This window comes from Molothrus aeneus, chromosome 22, assembly GCF_037042795.1.
Source record: "Molothrus aeneus isolate 106 chromosome 22, BPBGC_Maene_1.0, whole genome shotgun sequence".
Taxonomy (NCBI): Eukaryota; Metazoa; Chordata; class Aves; order Passeriformes; family Icteridae; genus Molothrus; species Molothrus aeneus.
The window spans coordinates 6,733,540-6,748,526 of record NC_089667.1 but is presented as its reverse complement, the minus strand read 5'-3'; the positions used below and the strand labels follow the sequence as shown (position 1 = coordinate 6,748,526).

The 14,987-nt window shown below is 48.2% G+C and overlaps 1 protein-coding gene across 4 annotated transcripts in view; it reads left to right on the top strand.

Annotated features, from left to right (window-relative positions):
* The first annotated feature begins 1,504 nt into the window (after nt 1-1,504).
* DRD2 (dopamine receptor D2) overlaps nt 1,505-14,987 on the top strand; it is a 30,125-nt gene continuing 16,642 nt past the window's right edge. For all 4 annotated transcript variants that reach the window (XM_066564437.1, XM_066564434.1, XM_066564435.1 and 1 more), the window contains exon 1: nt 1,505-2,061. The gene's annotated coding sequence lies outside the window, so the exon portion shown is untranslated. The remainder of the gene's footprint in view (nt 2,062-14,987) is intronic.

Below are 14,987 nucleotides of genomic sequence, written 5' to 3'. Positions count from 1 at the left end.
CCCAGGAGATTTAGGGTTCCACCACCCAGAGAGGTCAAAGCAGCATTTGAAATCCACTCGTTTGGAGAAAACCCCCCAGAAACTGAATTTCTTTAAAGCCTCACCACAGAGATGGGTTTCACTCTGTTCTCTCCTTGTCTGGGACTGTTTGGTAATATGAAAAATACATCCAGAAAAGGTTTTGAGCCATTACTGGAGAAATAAAGAGGAGCTTTCTCAGGAAACACTCCTCAGATGAGGGACAGCCGATGCTCTGGAAGTGAGCTGTGTTAGGGATATTGAACTACGAGAAGATATGAAAATATTGCAACTGCGGCCACACTTTCAGGAAATGGTTTCTCTTGGTGTTTGAGTCGCAGAGAGATCTCTTTACCAGCACGGGGAGTGTTCAAACGAGGAGCACAGCTGAGAATTCCAGCGGGGGTTTTTAGGAGGGACGCGGTGCCCTGTTCCCTTCCACCGGGGCTTTACGAGCTGTGAACAGCGGCAGTAACAGCCCCAGCCGGCTTTTGACACCGAAACCCCTGCTTCCCGTGCTGGGGGGACACTCCGAGCTTTCCTACAGTGCTGGGGAGGCCACTCCGAGCTTTCCCTGCAGTACTGGGGGGTCACTCTGTGCTTTCCTGCAGTGCTGGGGGGGCCACTCCGAGCTTTCCCTGCAGTACCGGGGGGTCACTCTGTGCTTTCCTGCAGTACTGGGGGGTCACTCTGTGCTTTCCTTTCCATGCTGGGGGCCACTCCGAGCTTTCCCTGCCGTGCCACGGCTGTGCACACGCGGGCACAGCGCTAACCTTGGCGCTCAGAGGGTGCCAGAGCTCCAGGCCGAGCATCCCTGAGCGAACATCGAACATCCCTGACTGAGCACCCCTGGCAGAGAGAGAATCCCTGGCAGAGCATCCCTGACCGAGCATTCCTGAGTGAGCATCCCTGACCGAACATCCCTGGCAGAGAGAGAATCCCTGGCAGAGCATCCCCAGCCGAGCATCTCTGAGGGAACATCCCGGGCCGAGAATCCCTGACCTAACATCCCGGATCGAGCATCTCGGGCAGAGAATCCCTGGCAGAGCATCCCTGACCGAACATTCCTGACCGAGCATTCCTGAGTGAGCATCCCTGACCGAGCATCCCCGGCAGAGAATCTCTGACCGAGCATCCCTGGCAGAGCATCCCCGGCCGAGCCCTCCCGGCGCTCAGCCGGGAGCTCAGCGCGGGGCAGGGCAGCCCTCGGGGAAGGGCCGCTCCCCCCAGGGGTTCCTGGGGGTGGGTCCCCATCTCGCTCCTCTCTCCGGGGCCGCGCTGGGGGCGGCCGAGCCCCTCCAGCCCCCCCGGCCCCGGCCCCGCGCTCCGCCCGGCGCTGTCCCGGAGCCGGGGCCGCATCCCCGGGGCTGGAGCCGCCCATCCCCGCCGGGGTGAGTCCGTGGGATTCGGGGGAGGAAACTTCGCCCCCTCCCCTCCCCTTCCCTCCCCTCCCCGCAGCAGCGGCAGCGGCAGCGGCGGGCGAGGCAGAGGGGGAAGCGCTGCGGGAATTCGCATCCCGCGGCCGGAGAAGGGAGCCGGAGTGGAAACAGGTTGTTGGGATCTGTCCGTGGGAGGAAGGGGCGGCTCTGCTCAGCCGCTAGCCAAGCCTGGGCTCCGGGAGATGGAGCCGGAGCTGCTGCCTCGCCAGCCGGCCGTGTGCTGAAGGGGATGGACAGCGAATTGCTGCGGGGGAGCCTGGCCCCGGGGAGCTGAGGCGCTTCCCAGGGGGCTGAGGAGCTTCCCAGGGGGCTGAGGAGCTTCCCAGAGAGCTGAGACGCTTCCCGAGCTCCCGAAGTTCCAGCAGTGCCCAGGCCGGGTTACCCACGGCGAGTTCCACCCGCCCCGCTCCCGGCTGGCAGGGGTCAGGCAGGTGATTGCCTTTCTTTTTGCTCCTCTGCTTTTTGTGTGAATGCTGAACAGCGAGAAATCTGCCTGAAAGCCTGGGAGAGCTTAGGAAAAGCCACGGTGGAGAGTTGTGGTGTTTTGGATTTACTTGGCACAAAGTACTCGCACCTCTGCTCGAGGGATTCGTATGGCTTGAAGGTAAGAGATTGGTGTTGTGCTTTTCTTCCAGAAACAGAGATGTCGTGAATATCCTGGTGAGGGAGCACAGACGGCAGTGGCTGCTGCGATCACCACTGCCTAGAGATGTAAATAAAGGCAGGAGAAAAGGGAAAATATTTGTCATTACACCAAAAGGATCCATTAAGCTGCTCCCTTCCGCGAGACAAGGAGGCGAGAGCGGGTTTTCAAACTGGAATTCAGGCTGTCTCATTTCTCCATCTAAACCATTCACTGCAAAGCAACAAACAATTGTTATTGTATGCTAAAGAGGCATTTGGAGTTGCTGAGAAGCTCTGCTCGTTTTTAGAAGTTTGATGTTTAACGTTGCTCTCACGCAGACACAATGGAGAGAGAGTGACAGGGAGAAGAGGAGGAGGAGGATGTGTGCAGAGGATATAATGTGGGTACATTCCAGCTCCCCAAGGAACAAGAGTGTTCAGTCAGATTATTTGAGGGAAAACACTCTTTTTTCCTCTTGCCACACTCATTCTTTCATATCTGGTAAGGCAGAACTGGCATCCTGTCAGACTTCGTGCTCAGCACCAGTCCTGACGCAGAACAATCCTCCCCAGTGGAGAACAGGGGATCCGCCACCCTTTCCTGAAGAACCCCTGGAAGGGAACCTCTCAGAAATTCTTCCCTGAATGCTGCAAGCAGATTTTGTGTTTACAATCACCTTTGTCTCGACCTTAATTCTTTTTTTTCCGTTCCCCCCAGTTCTAAGTTCCATCCAGCCTTTTGAAACCAGTGCAAAGTGTGGCTTTAGGGCAGGGAACCAAACTCCAGGCTGGCGCTGGGTCCTGCTCAGCCCTGGAGTATTTTTGGTCCAAGCTGTTGCCTGTGGGTTGTTTCTACCCCAGATCACGCTTCCCCACTCTGTAATTCTCAAGTCTCTCTCCCATCCCAGCTTTCCCACATGCCAGACGTGGAGCTGCACAGCTCCCAGCATGTGTGTGGAGCATGAATCACTGCTGCTCGAGTGGAGCTCCAAACTGAAAAGGAAAACAGCCTGGTTTGTTTTATAAATAAGCAGGTTATGGCAGGGCTGGTCAGATAGGTTACACACGCTAAACAGCGTGGGCTGGGTCTCCTACGTGCTCAGGCTTTCGTGGCGTTATTGTTCTTTACACACACTGTGGTATTAAAAATTCCAAGCCCTGGTTTTTATCTCTTTTGAAGTAATAGCTTGTAGTAATCTAGGAAAAAAACTCTTGGCAATATTTCTGACTCCATCAAGTAAAGACTGCTGTAGTTCTTGTTATTCCCCCCCTTAACTTCTATTCCATGCTGCAGAAATTCTGTGACGTTCAAGGCTTCCTTCCTTACTTCTGAACAGAGTTTTGTAAAAGAGTTTTCTACCGATTTATGAACCCCAGTGTAAAATCTGCTGTGCTTTCCACACTTCCACCTAACTTCCATGGGCACACACACACACTGTGTGTGGAAATGAGCTTCACTGCCACACTGGAGAAGAAAATGTGCAAGCTTCAGGCTTTAGAGAGAAGCCTGTGACCCCACAAAAGCGAGGAGCAGTCAGTGTGGGTATATTTAAGAGCTCCTTCCCTGTGAGATTCTGCCCCTGTGTCACTGCTACCCTGCAGGAAAGGCTTGGCCAGGGTCTGGGTGGGTCCAGGGGCCACACAGTGTCCCCCGTGCCCATCCTGACACTGCTCCCACGCCCCAAATCACCCTGAGCTGAGGGGGATCCCCCCTGAGCCTGCCTCCAAATTTGAGGGATTTGTGCCCACAGAGGGGTCAGAGAGGCACAGGTGACCCCTCTGTGCCCCTGTGCCAGGCAGGAGGACACGGGGTGCCCTTGGCGTGCTCAGCTCTGCTCAGGAGCCACCCCTGCCTGGCAGGGACACAGCTCTGCCCTCCTGGCACCTCATGGGTGGGCCTGGCATTGTCCCCTGCCCTGCCCAGGCTGCTCAGGCATGGCCACACTTCACATTTCACACTTCACAGGGGCATAAATAAACCCACGGAGCTGCCTGGGGAAAGGTAATCACGGAGTCACCTGAATAAAACCCTCTGCAGCCTCTGCTGGGCATCCTCCTGCTTTTGGAGCTCCTTTAATTTATCCCAAATCTCTCTGCAGCCTCGGCTGTTTGGGTGTGCCAGGGTCTGCAGGCACTCAGGGGCTGACAAACGCACACAAAAATACAAATACTGGATCCTGCTCTCTGCCCCAGGCTGCTGCAGGCTGCAGGGACCAGGCAGGGTTCACAGCAGGGACAAACCTGCTGGGAAATGCATCTGCAGCAGCAGAAAAATCTCACTGGGCAGCTCAGGGCAGGCACTGAGCAGCTCAGGGCAGGCAGGACCTGTGACAGAGCTGTTCCCCCTCTGTGGCACAGGCCTGGCGCATAAGGGCCATTCCCTGGGTGTTCTCCTCCTCAATCCCATCCTTTGCTCTAATTCAGCAAATCTCCACCCTCCCTGCTCTGGGAACTTCAGCTCTGGAGCTGCAGGTGAAGCTGATGGAACCAGGAATATCCTGAGCTGGGAGGCACCCACAAGGTTCGTTCTGTAACAATCACCAGACACAAATTCCCTAAAACAGCAGCCAAAAAAAAACAAACCAACAAACCCTTTGGAAAACATTCATCTTCAAGGTTTGGTAGCTCTCCAGTTATGAAGAGGATGGGTTTGGCTCACACCCCTCACAATCCTTTCAGGATAACTCGTTTTCAACTTCACCCTCTGTGCACAAATTCCTCGTGAGCACGGAGGAAATCTGGGACTCGGCTTGGGAATTCCCACGTGCCCAGAGCTGACATTCCCTGCCAGGAGGTGCGGGACAGCGAACACTGGGCTGGGAACCCTGGCACTGGTGTCTGGGTGCAGAACGTTCCCAAGTGCTGGGGACCCCGGGGAATTGCAATTCTGGGGGAGAGAAGTCCACAGATTGTTAATGAATGCACAGCAAGCAGTTGGGTGATGGGGGAGTGTTTGCAGAAACATCACAAACATTTCTCCATTCTCACACTCCTGCCCAGGCAAAGGCAGAATTGGATAAAAAGATCCCAGACTGGTGGAACTTCTGCCTCCCAGGGGTATTTTTCTAAGGCTAAGAGAAAATACAGTGGCCTGAAGGTTAAAATGTATTGAGGCTTGGAATATAGGTTTGGAAAGCTTTGTCTGGGATCAAACTTTGCTGCCTTTGACAAACAAAAACTTTGAGCAGCTCCTGAGGAGCAGGGACACTGAGCAGTGAGTGCCAGGCTCCTGAGATCCTTTGGGGAAGGGGGAGGCAATTGTTTAAGTCCTGTCAGATGCATCATCCCCTGTGCTGTTACAAAACCAACCTATATTCAATCTGAAGTGATTGCTAATAACTATTAACTCCTCTCCCAATTGTTCTGCTTCAATCATGTTTTCTCTCGCTGTCCTTCACCTGGGTATTTTTAGCATTGTAATTTTTTTTCTTTTTTTTTTCTTTTTTTTTTTTGGAGATGTGACTGTGTGTTCAGTTGCTGCTTCTCTGTACATCCCTCCCAATTATCCCGGTGGGTATTTTTCTCTCAACCCCCCAGAATGGGTTTATTTCTGGTTTACTCTTCCCTGTTGGTTTCCATGTGGTTATGTGGGAGGCTGCACTTTCTTTATCAAAGCAGAGAGCCATGATTAGTCCATTCAGAAAATGTAAATGCAGCTTTATGTGTTCTGGAGCGCTGGGGAGAGGGAGAGGCTGCAAGGAGCAATAAAAGCTGGGATAACAGAGCACAGCACGGGCCCTGCAGGGAGCTCAGGCACGGCCACACTTCACACTTCACAGGGGCATAAATAAACCCACGGAGCTGCCTGGGGAAAGGTAATCACGGAGTCACCTGAATAAAACCCTCTGCAGCCTCTGCTGGGCATCCTCCTGCTTTTGGAGCTCCTTTAATTTATCCCAAATCTCTCTGCAGCCTCGGCTGTTCGGGCGTGCCAGGGTCTGCAGGCACTCAGGGGCTGACAAACGCACACAAAAATACAAATACTGGATCCTGCTCTCTGCCCCAGGCTGGGGATGGATCAGCAAAATCAAGGCCATTGAGAGTGCTCTGTGCAATCTGCAGCTCCAGGGAGAGAAATGAACCCTTCAGCAGCAGCTCAGGTTTTTCAATCAGCTCCCCTGAATGCTGCAGCTGACACACTCCAGCAGAGAACTTAGAGCTATTACCTAAAATATGGCACCTTGCAAATTACTTGTCTAAACCCCCTCCTATTTTGGTATCTCAGGCAATCTGGAGCTCCAGCAAATTAAGATTCTCTGCAACAAGCACTCTCTGACCCCCAGCCCCTTTGTATCTGCTTATTTCAAGCTTCTGCATATTTGTATGACAGCCGAGAAAAATGTGATTGTCTCTGGGATTACTGGAGTCTGGAATTAGGTGTCCAACACTTGATCTGTTTCCTCTGAACACCTTTTAGTCCCAGCCTTGTCTCCATCCTTGGAGGCCACCCCAGAGAGGGGCCAGGACACCTCCAGCCTCCTGCTCTCCCTGAGACGTCCCCACGCAGATCTGGGAGGTGAATTTCAGTCACCCGGCTTTGAAAAGCCACAATTATGAAGAACTTGCTAATTTCAAATCCCTTAAAAATAGAAACACCCCCCCACATTCACATACATATTGTTGAACAGGAAGAATCACTCATGTCCCAGTACATGAATCATTCATCATCCCCATGAGGTTATGGATGCTCTAAAAATGTGTTTGTGAGTACTAAAATGGGGATTATAATAAATACTACAAGAATATTTCAGCCCACCGTGTCCAGGCATGTGTAAAGCTCCTTATTTGCACTTTGATGGCAAAACTGTAAGAATTAGAGGGAGTCTAACAAGGGGGTCAAAAAGTCAACATCAGAATTTCCATGTGAGTGGAGTCCCACACGTTGGTTTATTTTTATTTGTATAGCAGGCTGTGACCCATGCCTGGGGCCTGTGCTGTAAAACAGGAGCTAATTAAAGCATGACAGTTATTATTATAAAGAACTCCCATTATTATTGTTATTATTGTTATTATTATTTTGAAATGGCACATCAGGCACCAGTGAGATCCAGGCTGCTGCTCATCTCTCCTCTCTAGAAAACCAGACTGAAAGAGGAGCCTTTCCCTCTAGTTCAGCAATAGGGTGCAGAGCAGGATTTGATATTTCCAAGGGTAGCACTGAGGGAACAGGTCAGGGATCCCTGGCCCTGGGTTTGTTTCCTGAGTGAATTCCAGCCCATTTGGCCACAGCAGCTCCCACCCACAGGGATTCCCACCCAGGGATTTCTCCAGGGCTCCCTCCTGTCCTTACAATAAAACCACGTGGACACTCAGCTTGCTAAGGTGAAAAAGAGAGAGTTTAATTTCTGATTCTAACATTTACAGATTTCCAAGAGTGACAGTGGGTTGGAGGGTGACAGGGCCACCTCTCCAATGACACTGCACAAACCAACAGCCCATCACATTTCTCCTCCTCCATAAAAGAATGCAAAACAAGGAGTTATTTACATAAAGAATGTCAACATCAGAAGGCTTAGGAAAAATTACCATGCCCTGGTGTGGTGGTGTGTGAGGGTCTCCAGGACAAGATGAGCATCTTGACTCCATGTTTCAGAAGGCTGATTTATTATTTTATGATATATATTATATTAAAGATGCTATACTAAAACTATACTAAAGAAAGAGAAAGGAGACATCAGAAAGCTGGAAAGGAATGAAAAATAAAATCTTGTGACTGACCAGAGAGTCCAACACAGTTGTACCATGATTGGTCATTAATTAAAACCAATCCACACGAAACCAATCAAAGTTGCACCTGTTGGTGAACAACCTCCAAACCACATTCCAAGCAATCAGATAATTATTGTTTCCATTTTGTTTCTGAGGCCTCTCAGCTTCTCGGGAGAAAAATCCTGAGATTTTTCAAAAGGATTTTTATAAAACATCGTGGGGACACCCTGGTCCCCAGCTATGCTCTCTGGAGCCCAGCCTGCATTTCTGTGAGATGTTCCCCTAATGAAAGCAGAAATCCATGTGCAGGAACCCAGTTCTGTGGGAGGATGTTTGTCTACGTGTGATGTCTGGTGCTCTGCACTTCCCTTTGTCATCCTTTCCAAGTGTTATTTTTATTTATCTCAAGATTTATTTTTTTTGTCTCTCTCGGTGTGAAGGAAGAATCAATTAGGAAATCACAACCCTAATGGAAAATGACAAGGATGGATGATAACAATAACAATAACAATAACAATAACATTAATAATAATAATAATAATAATAATAATAATAATAATAATAATAATAATAATAATAATAATAATAATGATGTCCAATTTCTTTGGGTCTACACTTTGCAATTTAATTTTTATGACTGAATTTCTGATTCAGGAGGCCTCAGAATCACAACCATCAAAATTTAGCTTAAGAGGATCGTTTGTAGAGAGAATAACACATGTTAGAAAAAATTAATGAAAAAAAGAATAACAGGCAGAGCAATTACCAAAGAGGGAGTTCAATAACTTGCACCTGTCCATCAGCTTGCAGTGCTCCCATAAAAATATGATATTTAATGGGTCAGGTGGGACAAGACAGTGACCACTACGAGTGGGAATGATTGCTGGTGGCACGGAGAAAACAAAGCCACAGGTGCCTGAACTGCAACAGAGAATGTTTATTGCAGGATGACCAAGAGCAGTGTCTGCAGGAGGCTTTTCTTGGGATTCTGTGCCTGTTTCACCCTCAGCGAGTTGGGCACCTCTCTTCAGATTATGATTTTAGTCCCTGCACCCTGTGATTTTTATTTGCTGATGAATTAAACAGGCTTTAGTCCTGCCTGAACTTGCACAATAACTCGCACCCAGCACCTTAATTAAAAACATTACAGCTCCTTGTAATGCTTCATCTGAAAGGAAATCTGCTCCCTGCCAAGCAGGGGAAAATATTCATGGCTTTGTGGAGCCCTGCTAATGACTTTGTGGATTAAAGGGAAATGGAAATCATGTGCAATTCACTGTCCCAGCCACTGGATTTAGGAATTGGGTTCATAATGGATGGAGTGTGCACTTCCCAGCAGGCTGGAAACTTTGCTGACTGTGCAAAAGTCAAATAAAATTCAGGAGAGCAGCAGCTGAGCATGTGCAGTGATCCCAGGGACAGAGAGAGAGAAATTCCTCCAATCAGCCAAAAAATGCAGCACTGAAGGTTCACGTTTTTTCCCCCTGGCTGGGGATTTGTCAGTGATGCTCCCAACAAGTTTTGTGGAATATGGGAAGAAATTGTTTGTCTGTCCAAATTGTTTTTTTGGGTATGATCAGCCCAAAACCATGAAGTGAGCAAGGGATGCTCTGTCAGGAGGTTGGAGACACCTGGAAAGTCCAATTTGTTCTTGGGCTGTGCTCCACACCTGAGCTGTGGCTCCACTGCAGCACCTCAGGGTGTTTGCCTGAATTTTAGTGAGGTTTCAATGGGAGAAGTTCAGTTTGGTGGCTCCTGCTGGTGAAAACAAGAGAAAAACTTAAACCACTTTTGTAACAGGCAAAAGGCAAAATAGCCACGATTTCACCTGAAAATAGCCATGATTTCACATTGAAAATAACCATGATTTCACCTTGAAATAGCCATGATTTCACATTGAAAATAACCATGATTTTACCTGGAAAATAGTCACGATTTCACCTTAAAATAGCCATGATTTCACATTGAAAATAGCCATGATTTCACCTGAAAATAGCCACAATTTGACCTCGAAAATAGCCATGATTTCATCTGAAAATAGTCAGAATTTCACCTTGAAAATAGTCACAATTTCACCTGGAAAACAGGTGGTACCACACCTGATGGAAGCAAAATCCTTCCACTACCAGAATTCACTAAACATGAGAGAATTTAAAATGTGGTGTGGGACCCCTCTGCTCCTGGGAAGTTGGATTGACCAGGAAAAGATTTCCAAAGGCCAGGCAGGGAAAAATATTCCCCCAAAACGCACAGAAACACCCCCAGGCCGCCCAGCTGAGCATCTTTCTTAGGGAACCTGAACACCCTGCCTGGGAGCGATGATTTTCCCAAAAATGTGAGTTTTGTGGCAAAAAAAAGGAGCAGCAAAGACGAGAATTGGTGGCTCTGCGGGTGGGGCAAGCCGAGCAGAGAGGGGACACGATGATGCAGCAGCAGCAGGGTGGGGAGACACGGCGGGGAGGGATGGAAAATGGCAGATATCAAAGGGAATGGACCTTTCTGTGCGTCTGGGGAAGGTCAGAGCAAGGAGGGCGGGCAAACACTTGTGCTGGAGAGGCCCCAGGGCAGAGCAGGAGCTCCCCAGGAGAACAGATGCTGCTTCCCAGAGCTGCTGATCCAGCACAATTCCTGCACGGCTCAGCGCCCACAGCAGCTGGGAAAGGACGGATCCAGAGGGAGAGGTGGCTCCTCCTTGCGAAAAACGCCAATCAGTTGGTTTTCAAATGGTAAAAGTTTAATAGTAATAAAAGGGTTATGAAAATAGCAATGTAATTAGGGGAATAATAATTTGGACAGTTAGGATTAGGACAATACAAGACAATGAAAACAAAGAGTTAGGGACGGTCTGGGTACCTCTTTCTGGGCAAAATAGGCCTGAAAAAGGGCCCACATGAACAGAGGATTAACCCTTAAAAGCAACAGCCTGTTGCATATTCATACAGCTCATCCATGGTGCAGAAATTCCATTCAAACACAGGATTCTGGCTGGGCAGGGTCAGCTTCTTCCTCTGAATCCTGACAGCTCTTCAGGCTGAGCAAGGCAGGCAGAAGTTCATTTCTTCTGATAAGGGAGCAATAAATTCCCTTTCTCTGAAAGATTCAGGTGTCCTGTGGCTGCTATCTCAGTGTGAGTACCTCATTCCTCTCTTTAAAAAAGTATCTTACACAGCATAGCTTCTATTGTAACATTATAACCTAAAACTATATATAACCTAAAACTTATAACCTAATAATACCCAATAACCTTATAACCTTGTAAGATTAACTTATAACATAACGTTATAACCTAAAACTGTATTTAACGCACTACTTAAGAAAATTAATACAGCATCACTTTCTAACATAGTACACATAATATTCATTTGAATATTATATATATACATATAATATTAATTTAATATTTGCGAAAAGCCAATAAGAAAATACTCATTTTTCACCTCCTCCTCTCCTTTTGCCTGCAGAGATGACAGAGTGGGTGCTGGAAGTCAGGATTTGAATAGCTGAGCCGGTGTAGCCCAGGGATGAAATGATTAAGGATCATTAGGATTTGAAATTTGAGGAGAGCTGGATGGAGCAATGCTGGGAGCCTTCCCTCTGAGATGGGAGCTGGCTCTGCTCCTTGGCCACGAGGGACAGGCAATAATTAATTGTGTTTTCTTGGGGTTTTAAATGCAGGGAGGAGGCACTTGGAGCAAGGGCTGTGCTGATTGACACATCCCCATCAAGCTGCTGCATGGGACTGGGGGCAAATCTTAGTCATGGATGGTCTGGGGCAAACTCCCAGAAATCTGAGGAGAAGAGGAGGGGAGGGAAAGGAGAAACAAAGAGCTGTGCTCTGGAACTCGCTGCTTTTGGCAAACATTTCTGCACACAAGCTCAGGGGGAGGAGTGGCAATGCAAAGAGCAGATGTTCAACGAGTGCTCCCTGACATAAGTGGAGGGCAAATATTTGATGGCTTCAATCTGAATTATTATTATTTACTTTTAATAAAGTGTGGCTGAAGGACTCGAGAGCTCGCAGTATCCCTGTGCCAGGTGCTGCATAAACAGGGGAAGCAAAAAGGGTTTATTCAGCCAAGGAATTAACACAACCTATTTCTGCAATTAAATTGTTTTACACTTCAAATGCCAAGTACCAAAATGTGAACATTAGACAGACAAAAACAAATAATGGAAAAAAAATACCCCTTAAATATCTGCCACGTTTTTTTGCCAGCAAGTGCTTTGCCAACACTTAAAGAAAGTATTTTGTTCAAATTTCAGCCACTTTTGTACATAACTAAGGGGGGTGGGAAGTGAAGAGATTCAACCTTTCCAATTCCTCAAAATTAATACAATTGGCTGTGTGACTGATCAAGAGTTATTTGCAGACATTGGTGGATGATCTCAAACACAGCACAGATTCTAGAGGAACACAGATCCCCAGCATTCATGAAGCTGGGAATTTATTAGATTAGTCAGAGGCTCAGATCTCGTCAGAGAGATTTGGCATTAGGATACAGATAAAGGAATTATGAGCAGAAAAAAAGAGCTTTTGTGGAGAACAGGATGTTGGGTCTATAGCAATGCAATGTTTAATAAGAACCAATATCTTGCAGGCTGAAGAGCTGCCCCTGACAGAGACCATCCCTATGTGAGAGCACAGGGGAGGAATAAATCCTTCCCTTTAGCCACTGAAAATCGAGATGTGCCCAGTATTTCTGGCTGCGTGTCCAAAGCTGAAAGCACAGAGTCAGAAGTGGTTTTAAAAAAGCCTTTTCTGCCCATCCTCTCCACCCAGCTGAGAAGGGCTCAAGTGGGCTGTGTCTGGAGCAACTCCAGCTTGAGAAATTCCTCTGCCAAATGTTGCAGAGATCAAAGCTTGCCCTGCACCCACAGATTCTTAAACAGCAGCAGGAGCCCAAGGCTCTGCAGGCAGGCAGGACCCAAAGCTCTCCAGAATTCCAGGTGGGCAGGGGCAGTGCTGGGCTTTTCTGGGAGGAGATGGTGGCTGGAGGGAGCTTTTATACCCCCAAATGGTCCTAAAATGATTATTTCATGACAAAAACCCCAAAGCAAACAACACGAGCCAATCCACTACGACCTCTCCTTGCTGAAGTTTAACATGTTGGAGTGAGAAAATGTTAAAATTGGAGCATTTCTGATAAAAGCATATTTGGCTGCAAGCCTTGAATGAAGGCGAGGCCTTAATCTTTAATTTTAACGATTCCTTTGAAAATGGAACCTGCTCTTTATTAGCAGAAGGACAGGTTAAAGGAAGGTACAGGAGCATTCCTCCCCCTCCAGGGAAGATATCCCTGAATTCTTCCCTTCCATGAGGACTTGCTAAGAAACCTGGAAGGATGAGATGTTCAGAGGGCCTGAAAGCAGCAGGCAGTGAATCCCCAGAGAAATTGAGCCTCAGGACATCCTTCTGCAGGGCTCCAGCCTGATGTGTGCCCTGCATTTCAGCTGGGAGGGCAGAGCACAGTCCTGGGGAAGGTTCTGCTCCATCACAGGCGTGAAGGACAAATGCTCTGGGATGAAACCTCTTCCCTTTCCTTCCTGCAATACAAATTCAGGCAAAAAAATTCCATAGGGAAAGAGGGACGCTTGAAGGAGCAGCACCACGGATGGAGAAGTGAGAAATCTGCCTTAAAACCAGGGCTCAGCCTGGAAATTCTGGAGCCACCAGGCGCTGGGATTGTCCTGCCACCCTCTCCAGAGGCAGGAAACCCTCGCCGTGCTCCAGAGGAGGCTCCTGAGGGTCTCTGCTGCCTGGGAGGGGGTGAATCACAGCCTGGAATTGGTGCAGGGAGCTCTGAGCAATGGGATTGTGATCATTGGGGTTGGGAACAGAAAGCGCCGTGGTGGCATCAGCAAGGGTGGGTGACTCAGAGGCCGTGGTGGCAGCGGGGTGGTGTCACCCACAGGGCCCTCTCAGAGCTCTGCTGAGCACGAGGCAAAGCTGGCACCAGGTGCTCAGGGGGACTCTGAGCACCTTCCAGCAGGAGCACCCAGTTAGGGATTGTCATGGGTGGCATTTTCTAGCAAGAGCACCCAATTAAATATTATCTGTGGTATTTTCAGGGTTCCCCGTGGCAGGAAGGAAGTGATGAATCTGACTCCATGTTCTTAGAAGGCTAATTTATTATGATATGATATGATATGATATGATATGATATTTGTATTGTATTGTATTACATTACATTGTATTATATATATTATATCACATTATATCACATTATATCACATTCTATTACATTATAGCACATTATATCACATTATATTATATTACATTACATTACATTACATCACATCACATCATATCATACCATATTAAAGAATGCTATACCAAACTATACTAAAGAATACAGAAAGGGTACAGACAGAAGGCTAGAAGATAAAAATTAAAAACTCCTGAGTCCTGACACAGCTTGGCACTGATTGGTCATTAACTCAAAAAAATTCACCTGTTGGATAAACAATCTCCAAACCACATTCCAAAGCAGCAAAACACAGGAGAAGCAAATGAGATAATTATTGTTTTCCTTTTCCTCTGAGGCAGCTCAGCTCCTCAGGAGAGAAATCCTGGGCAAAGAGGGTTTTTCAGAAGATGTGATGGTGACAATTATGCAGAACCAGGAATGTTTCTGAATCAGAAGTGAGCAATAGCTGCAATCAACAAACCCTTGATATCTTGGATAGCAAAGGATCAGGGGAACAGGGAGCCAGGAGAGAGGCAGAGGAGGAAGATTTTCCAGAGGCTTTTGGAAGGAGCTGATGGCAGAACTGTTGGCTTGATCGATATAAAGGCTGCAGTGTTGGCATTAGAATTCAGCCCCCTGAAAACCCAGCCTGGGCAGGATTTTTGCAGGAACAGGTCTCCAAGAGCTCATAGGACCTGGCTTGAGGAGATCCCTGTGTCAGATTTTTGTCCCTAATTCTGCCCCTGTGTGTGCAGAGGCGCCCAAACCTCCTGCTCATGACCGGTTCCTGCAGACAGGGAGGGCAGGGGCAGGGTGGAAAGCAGAGCTGTGCCTCCCCCAAGCCGTGCTCAGAAGCACTCAGGTGTAATTACTGCCAGGCCTCAGTCACGGCTGTCACCTCCCCTGTCACCTCCCTGCTGCATTTGCATCAGCCACAGGGTGCCTGGGGGAGCTGTGTTTATTTAAAGCCACCAGGACCGTGCTGGGTGACCCTGTGCCAGCTGCTCCT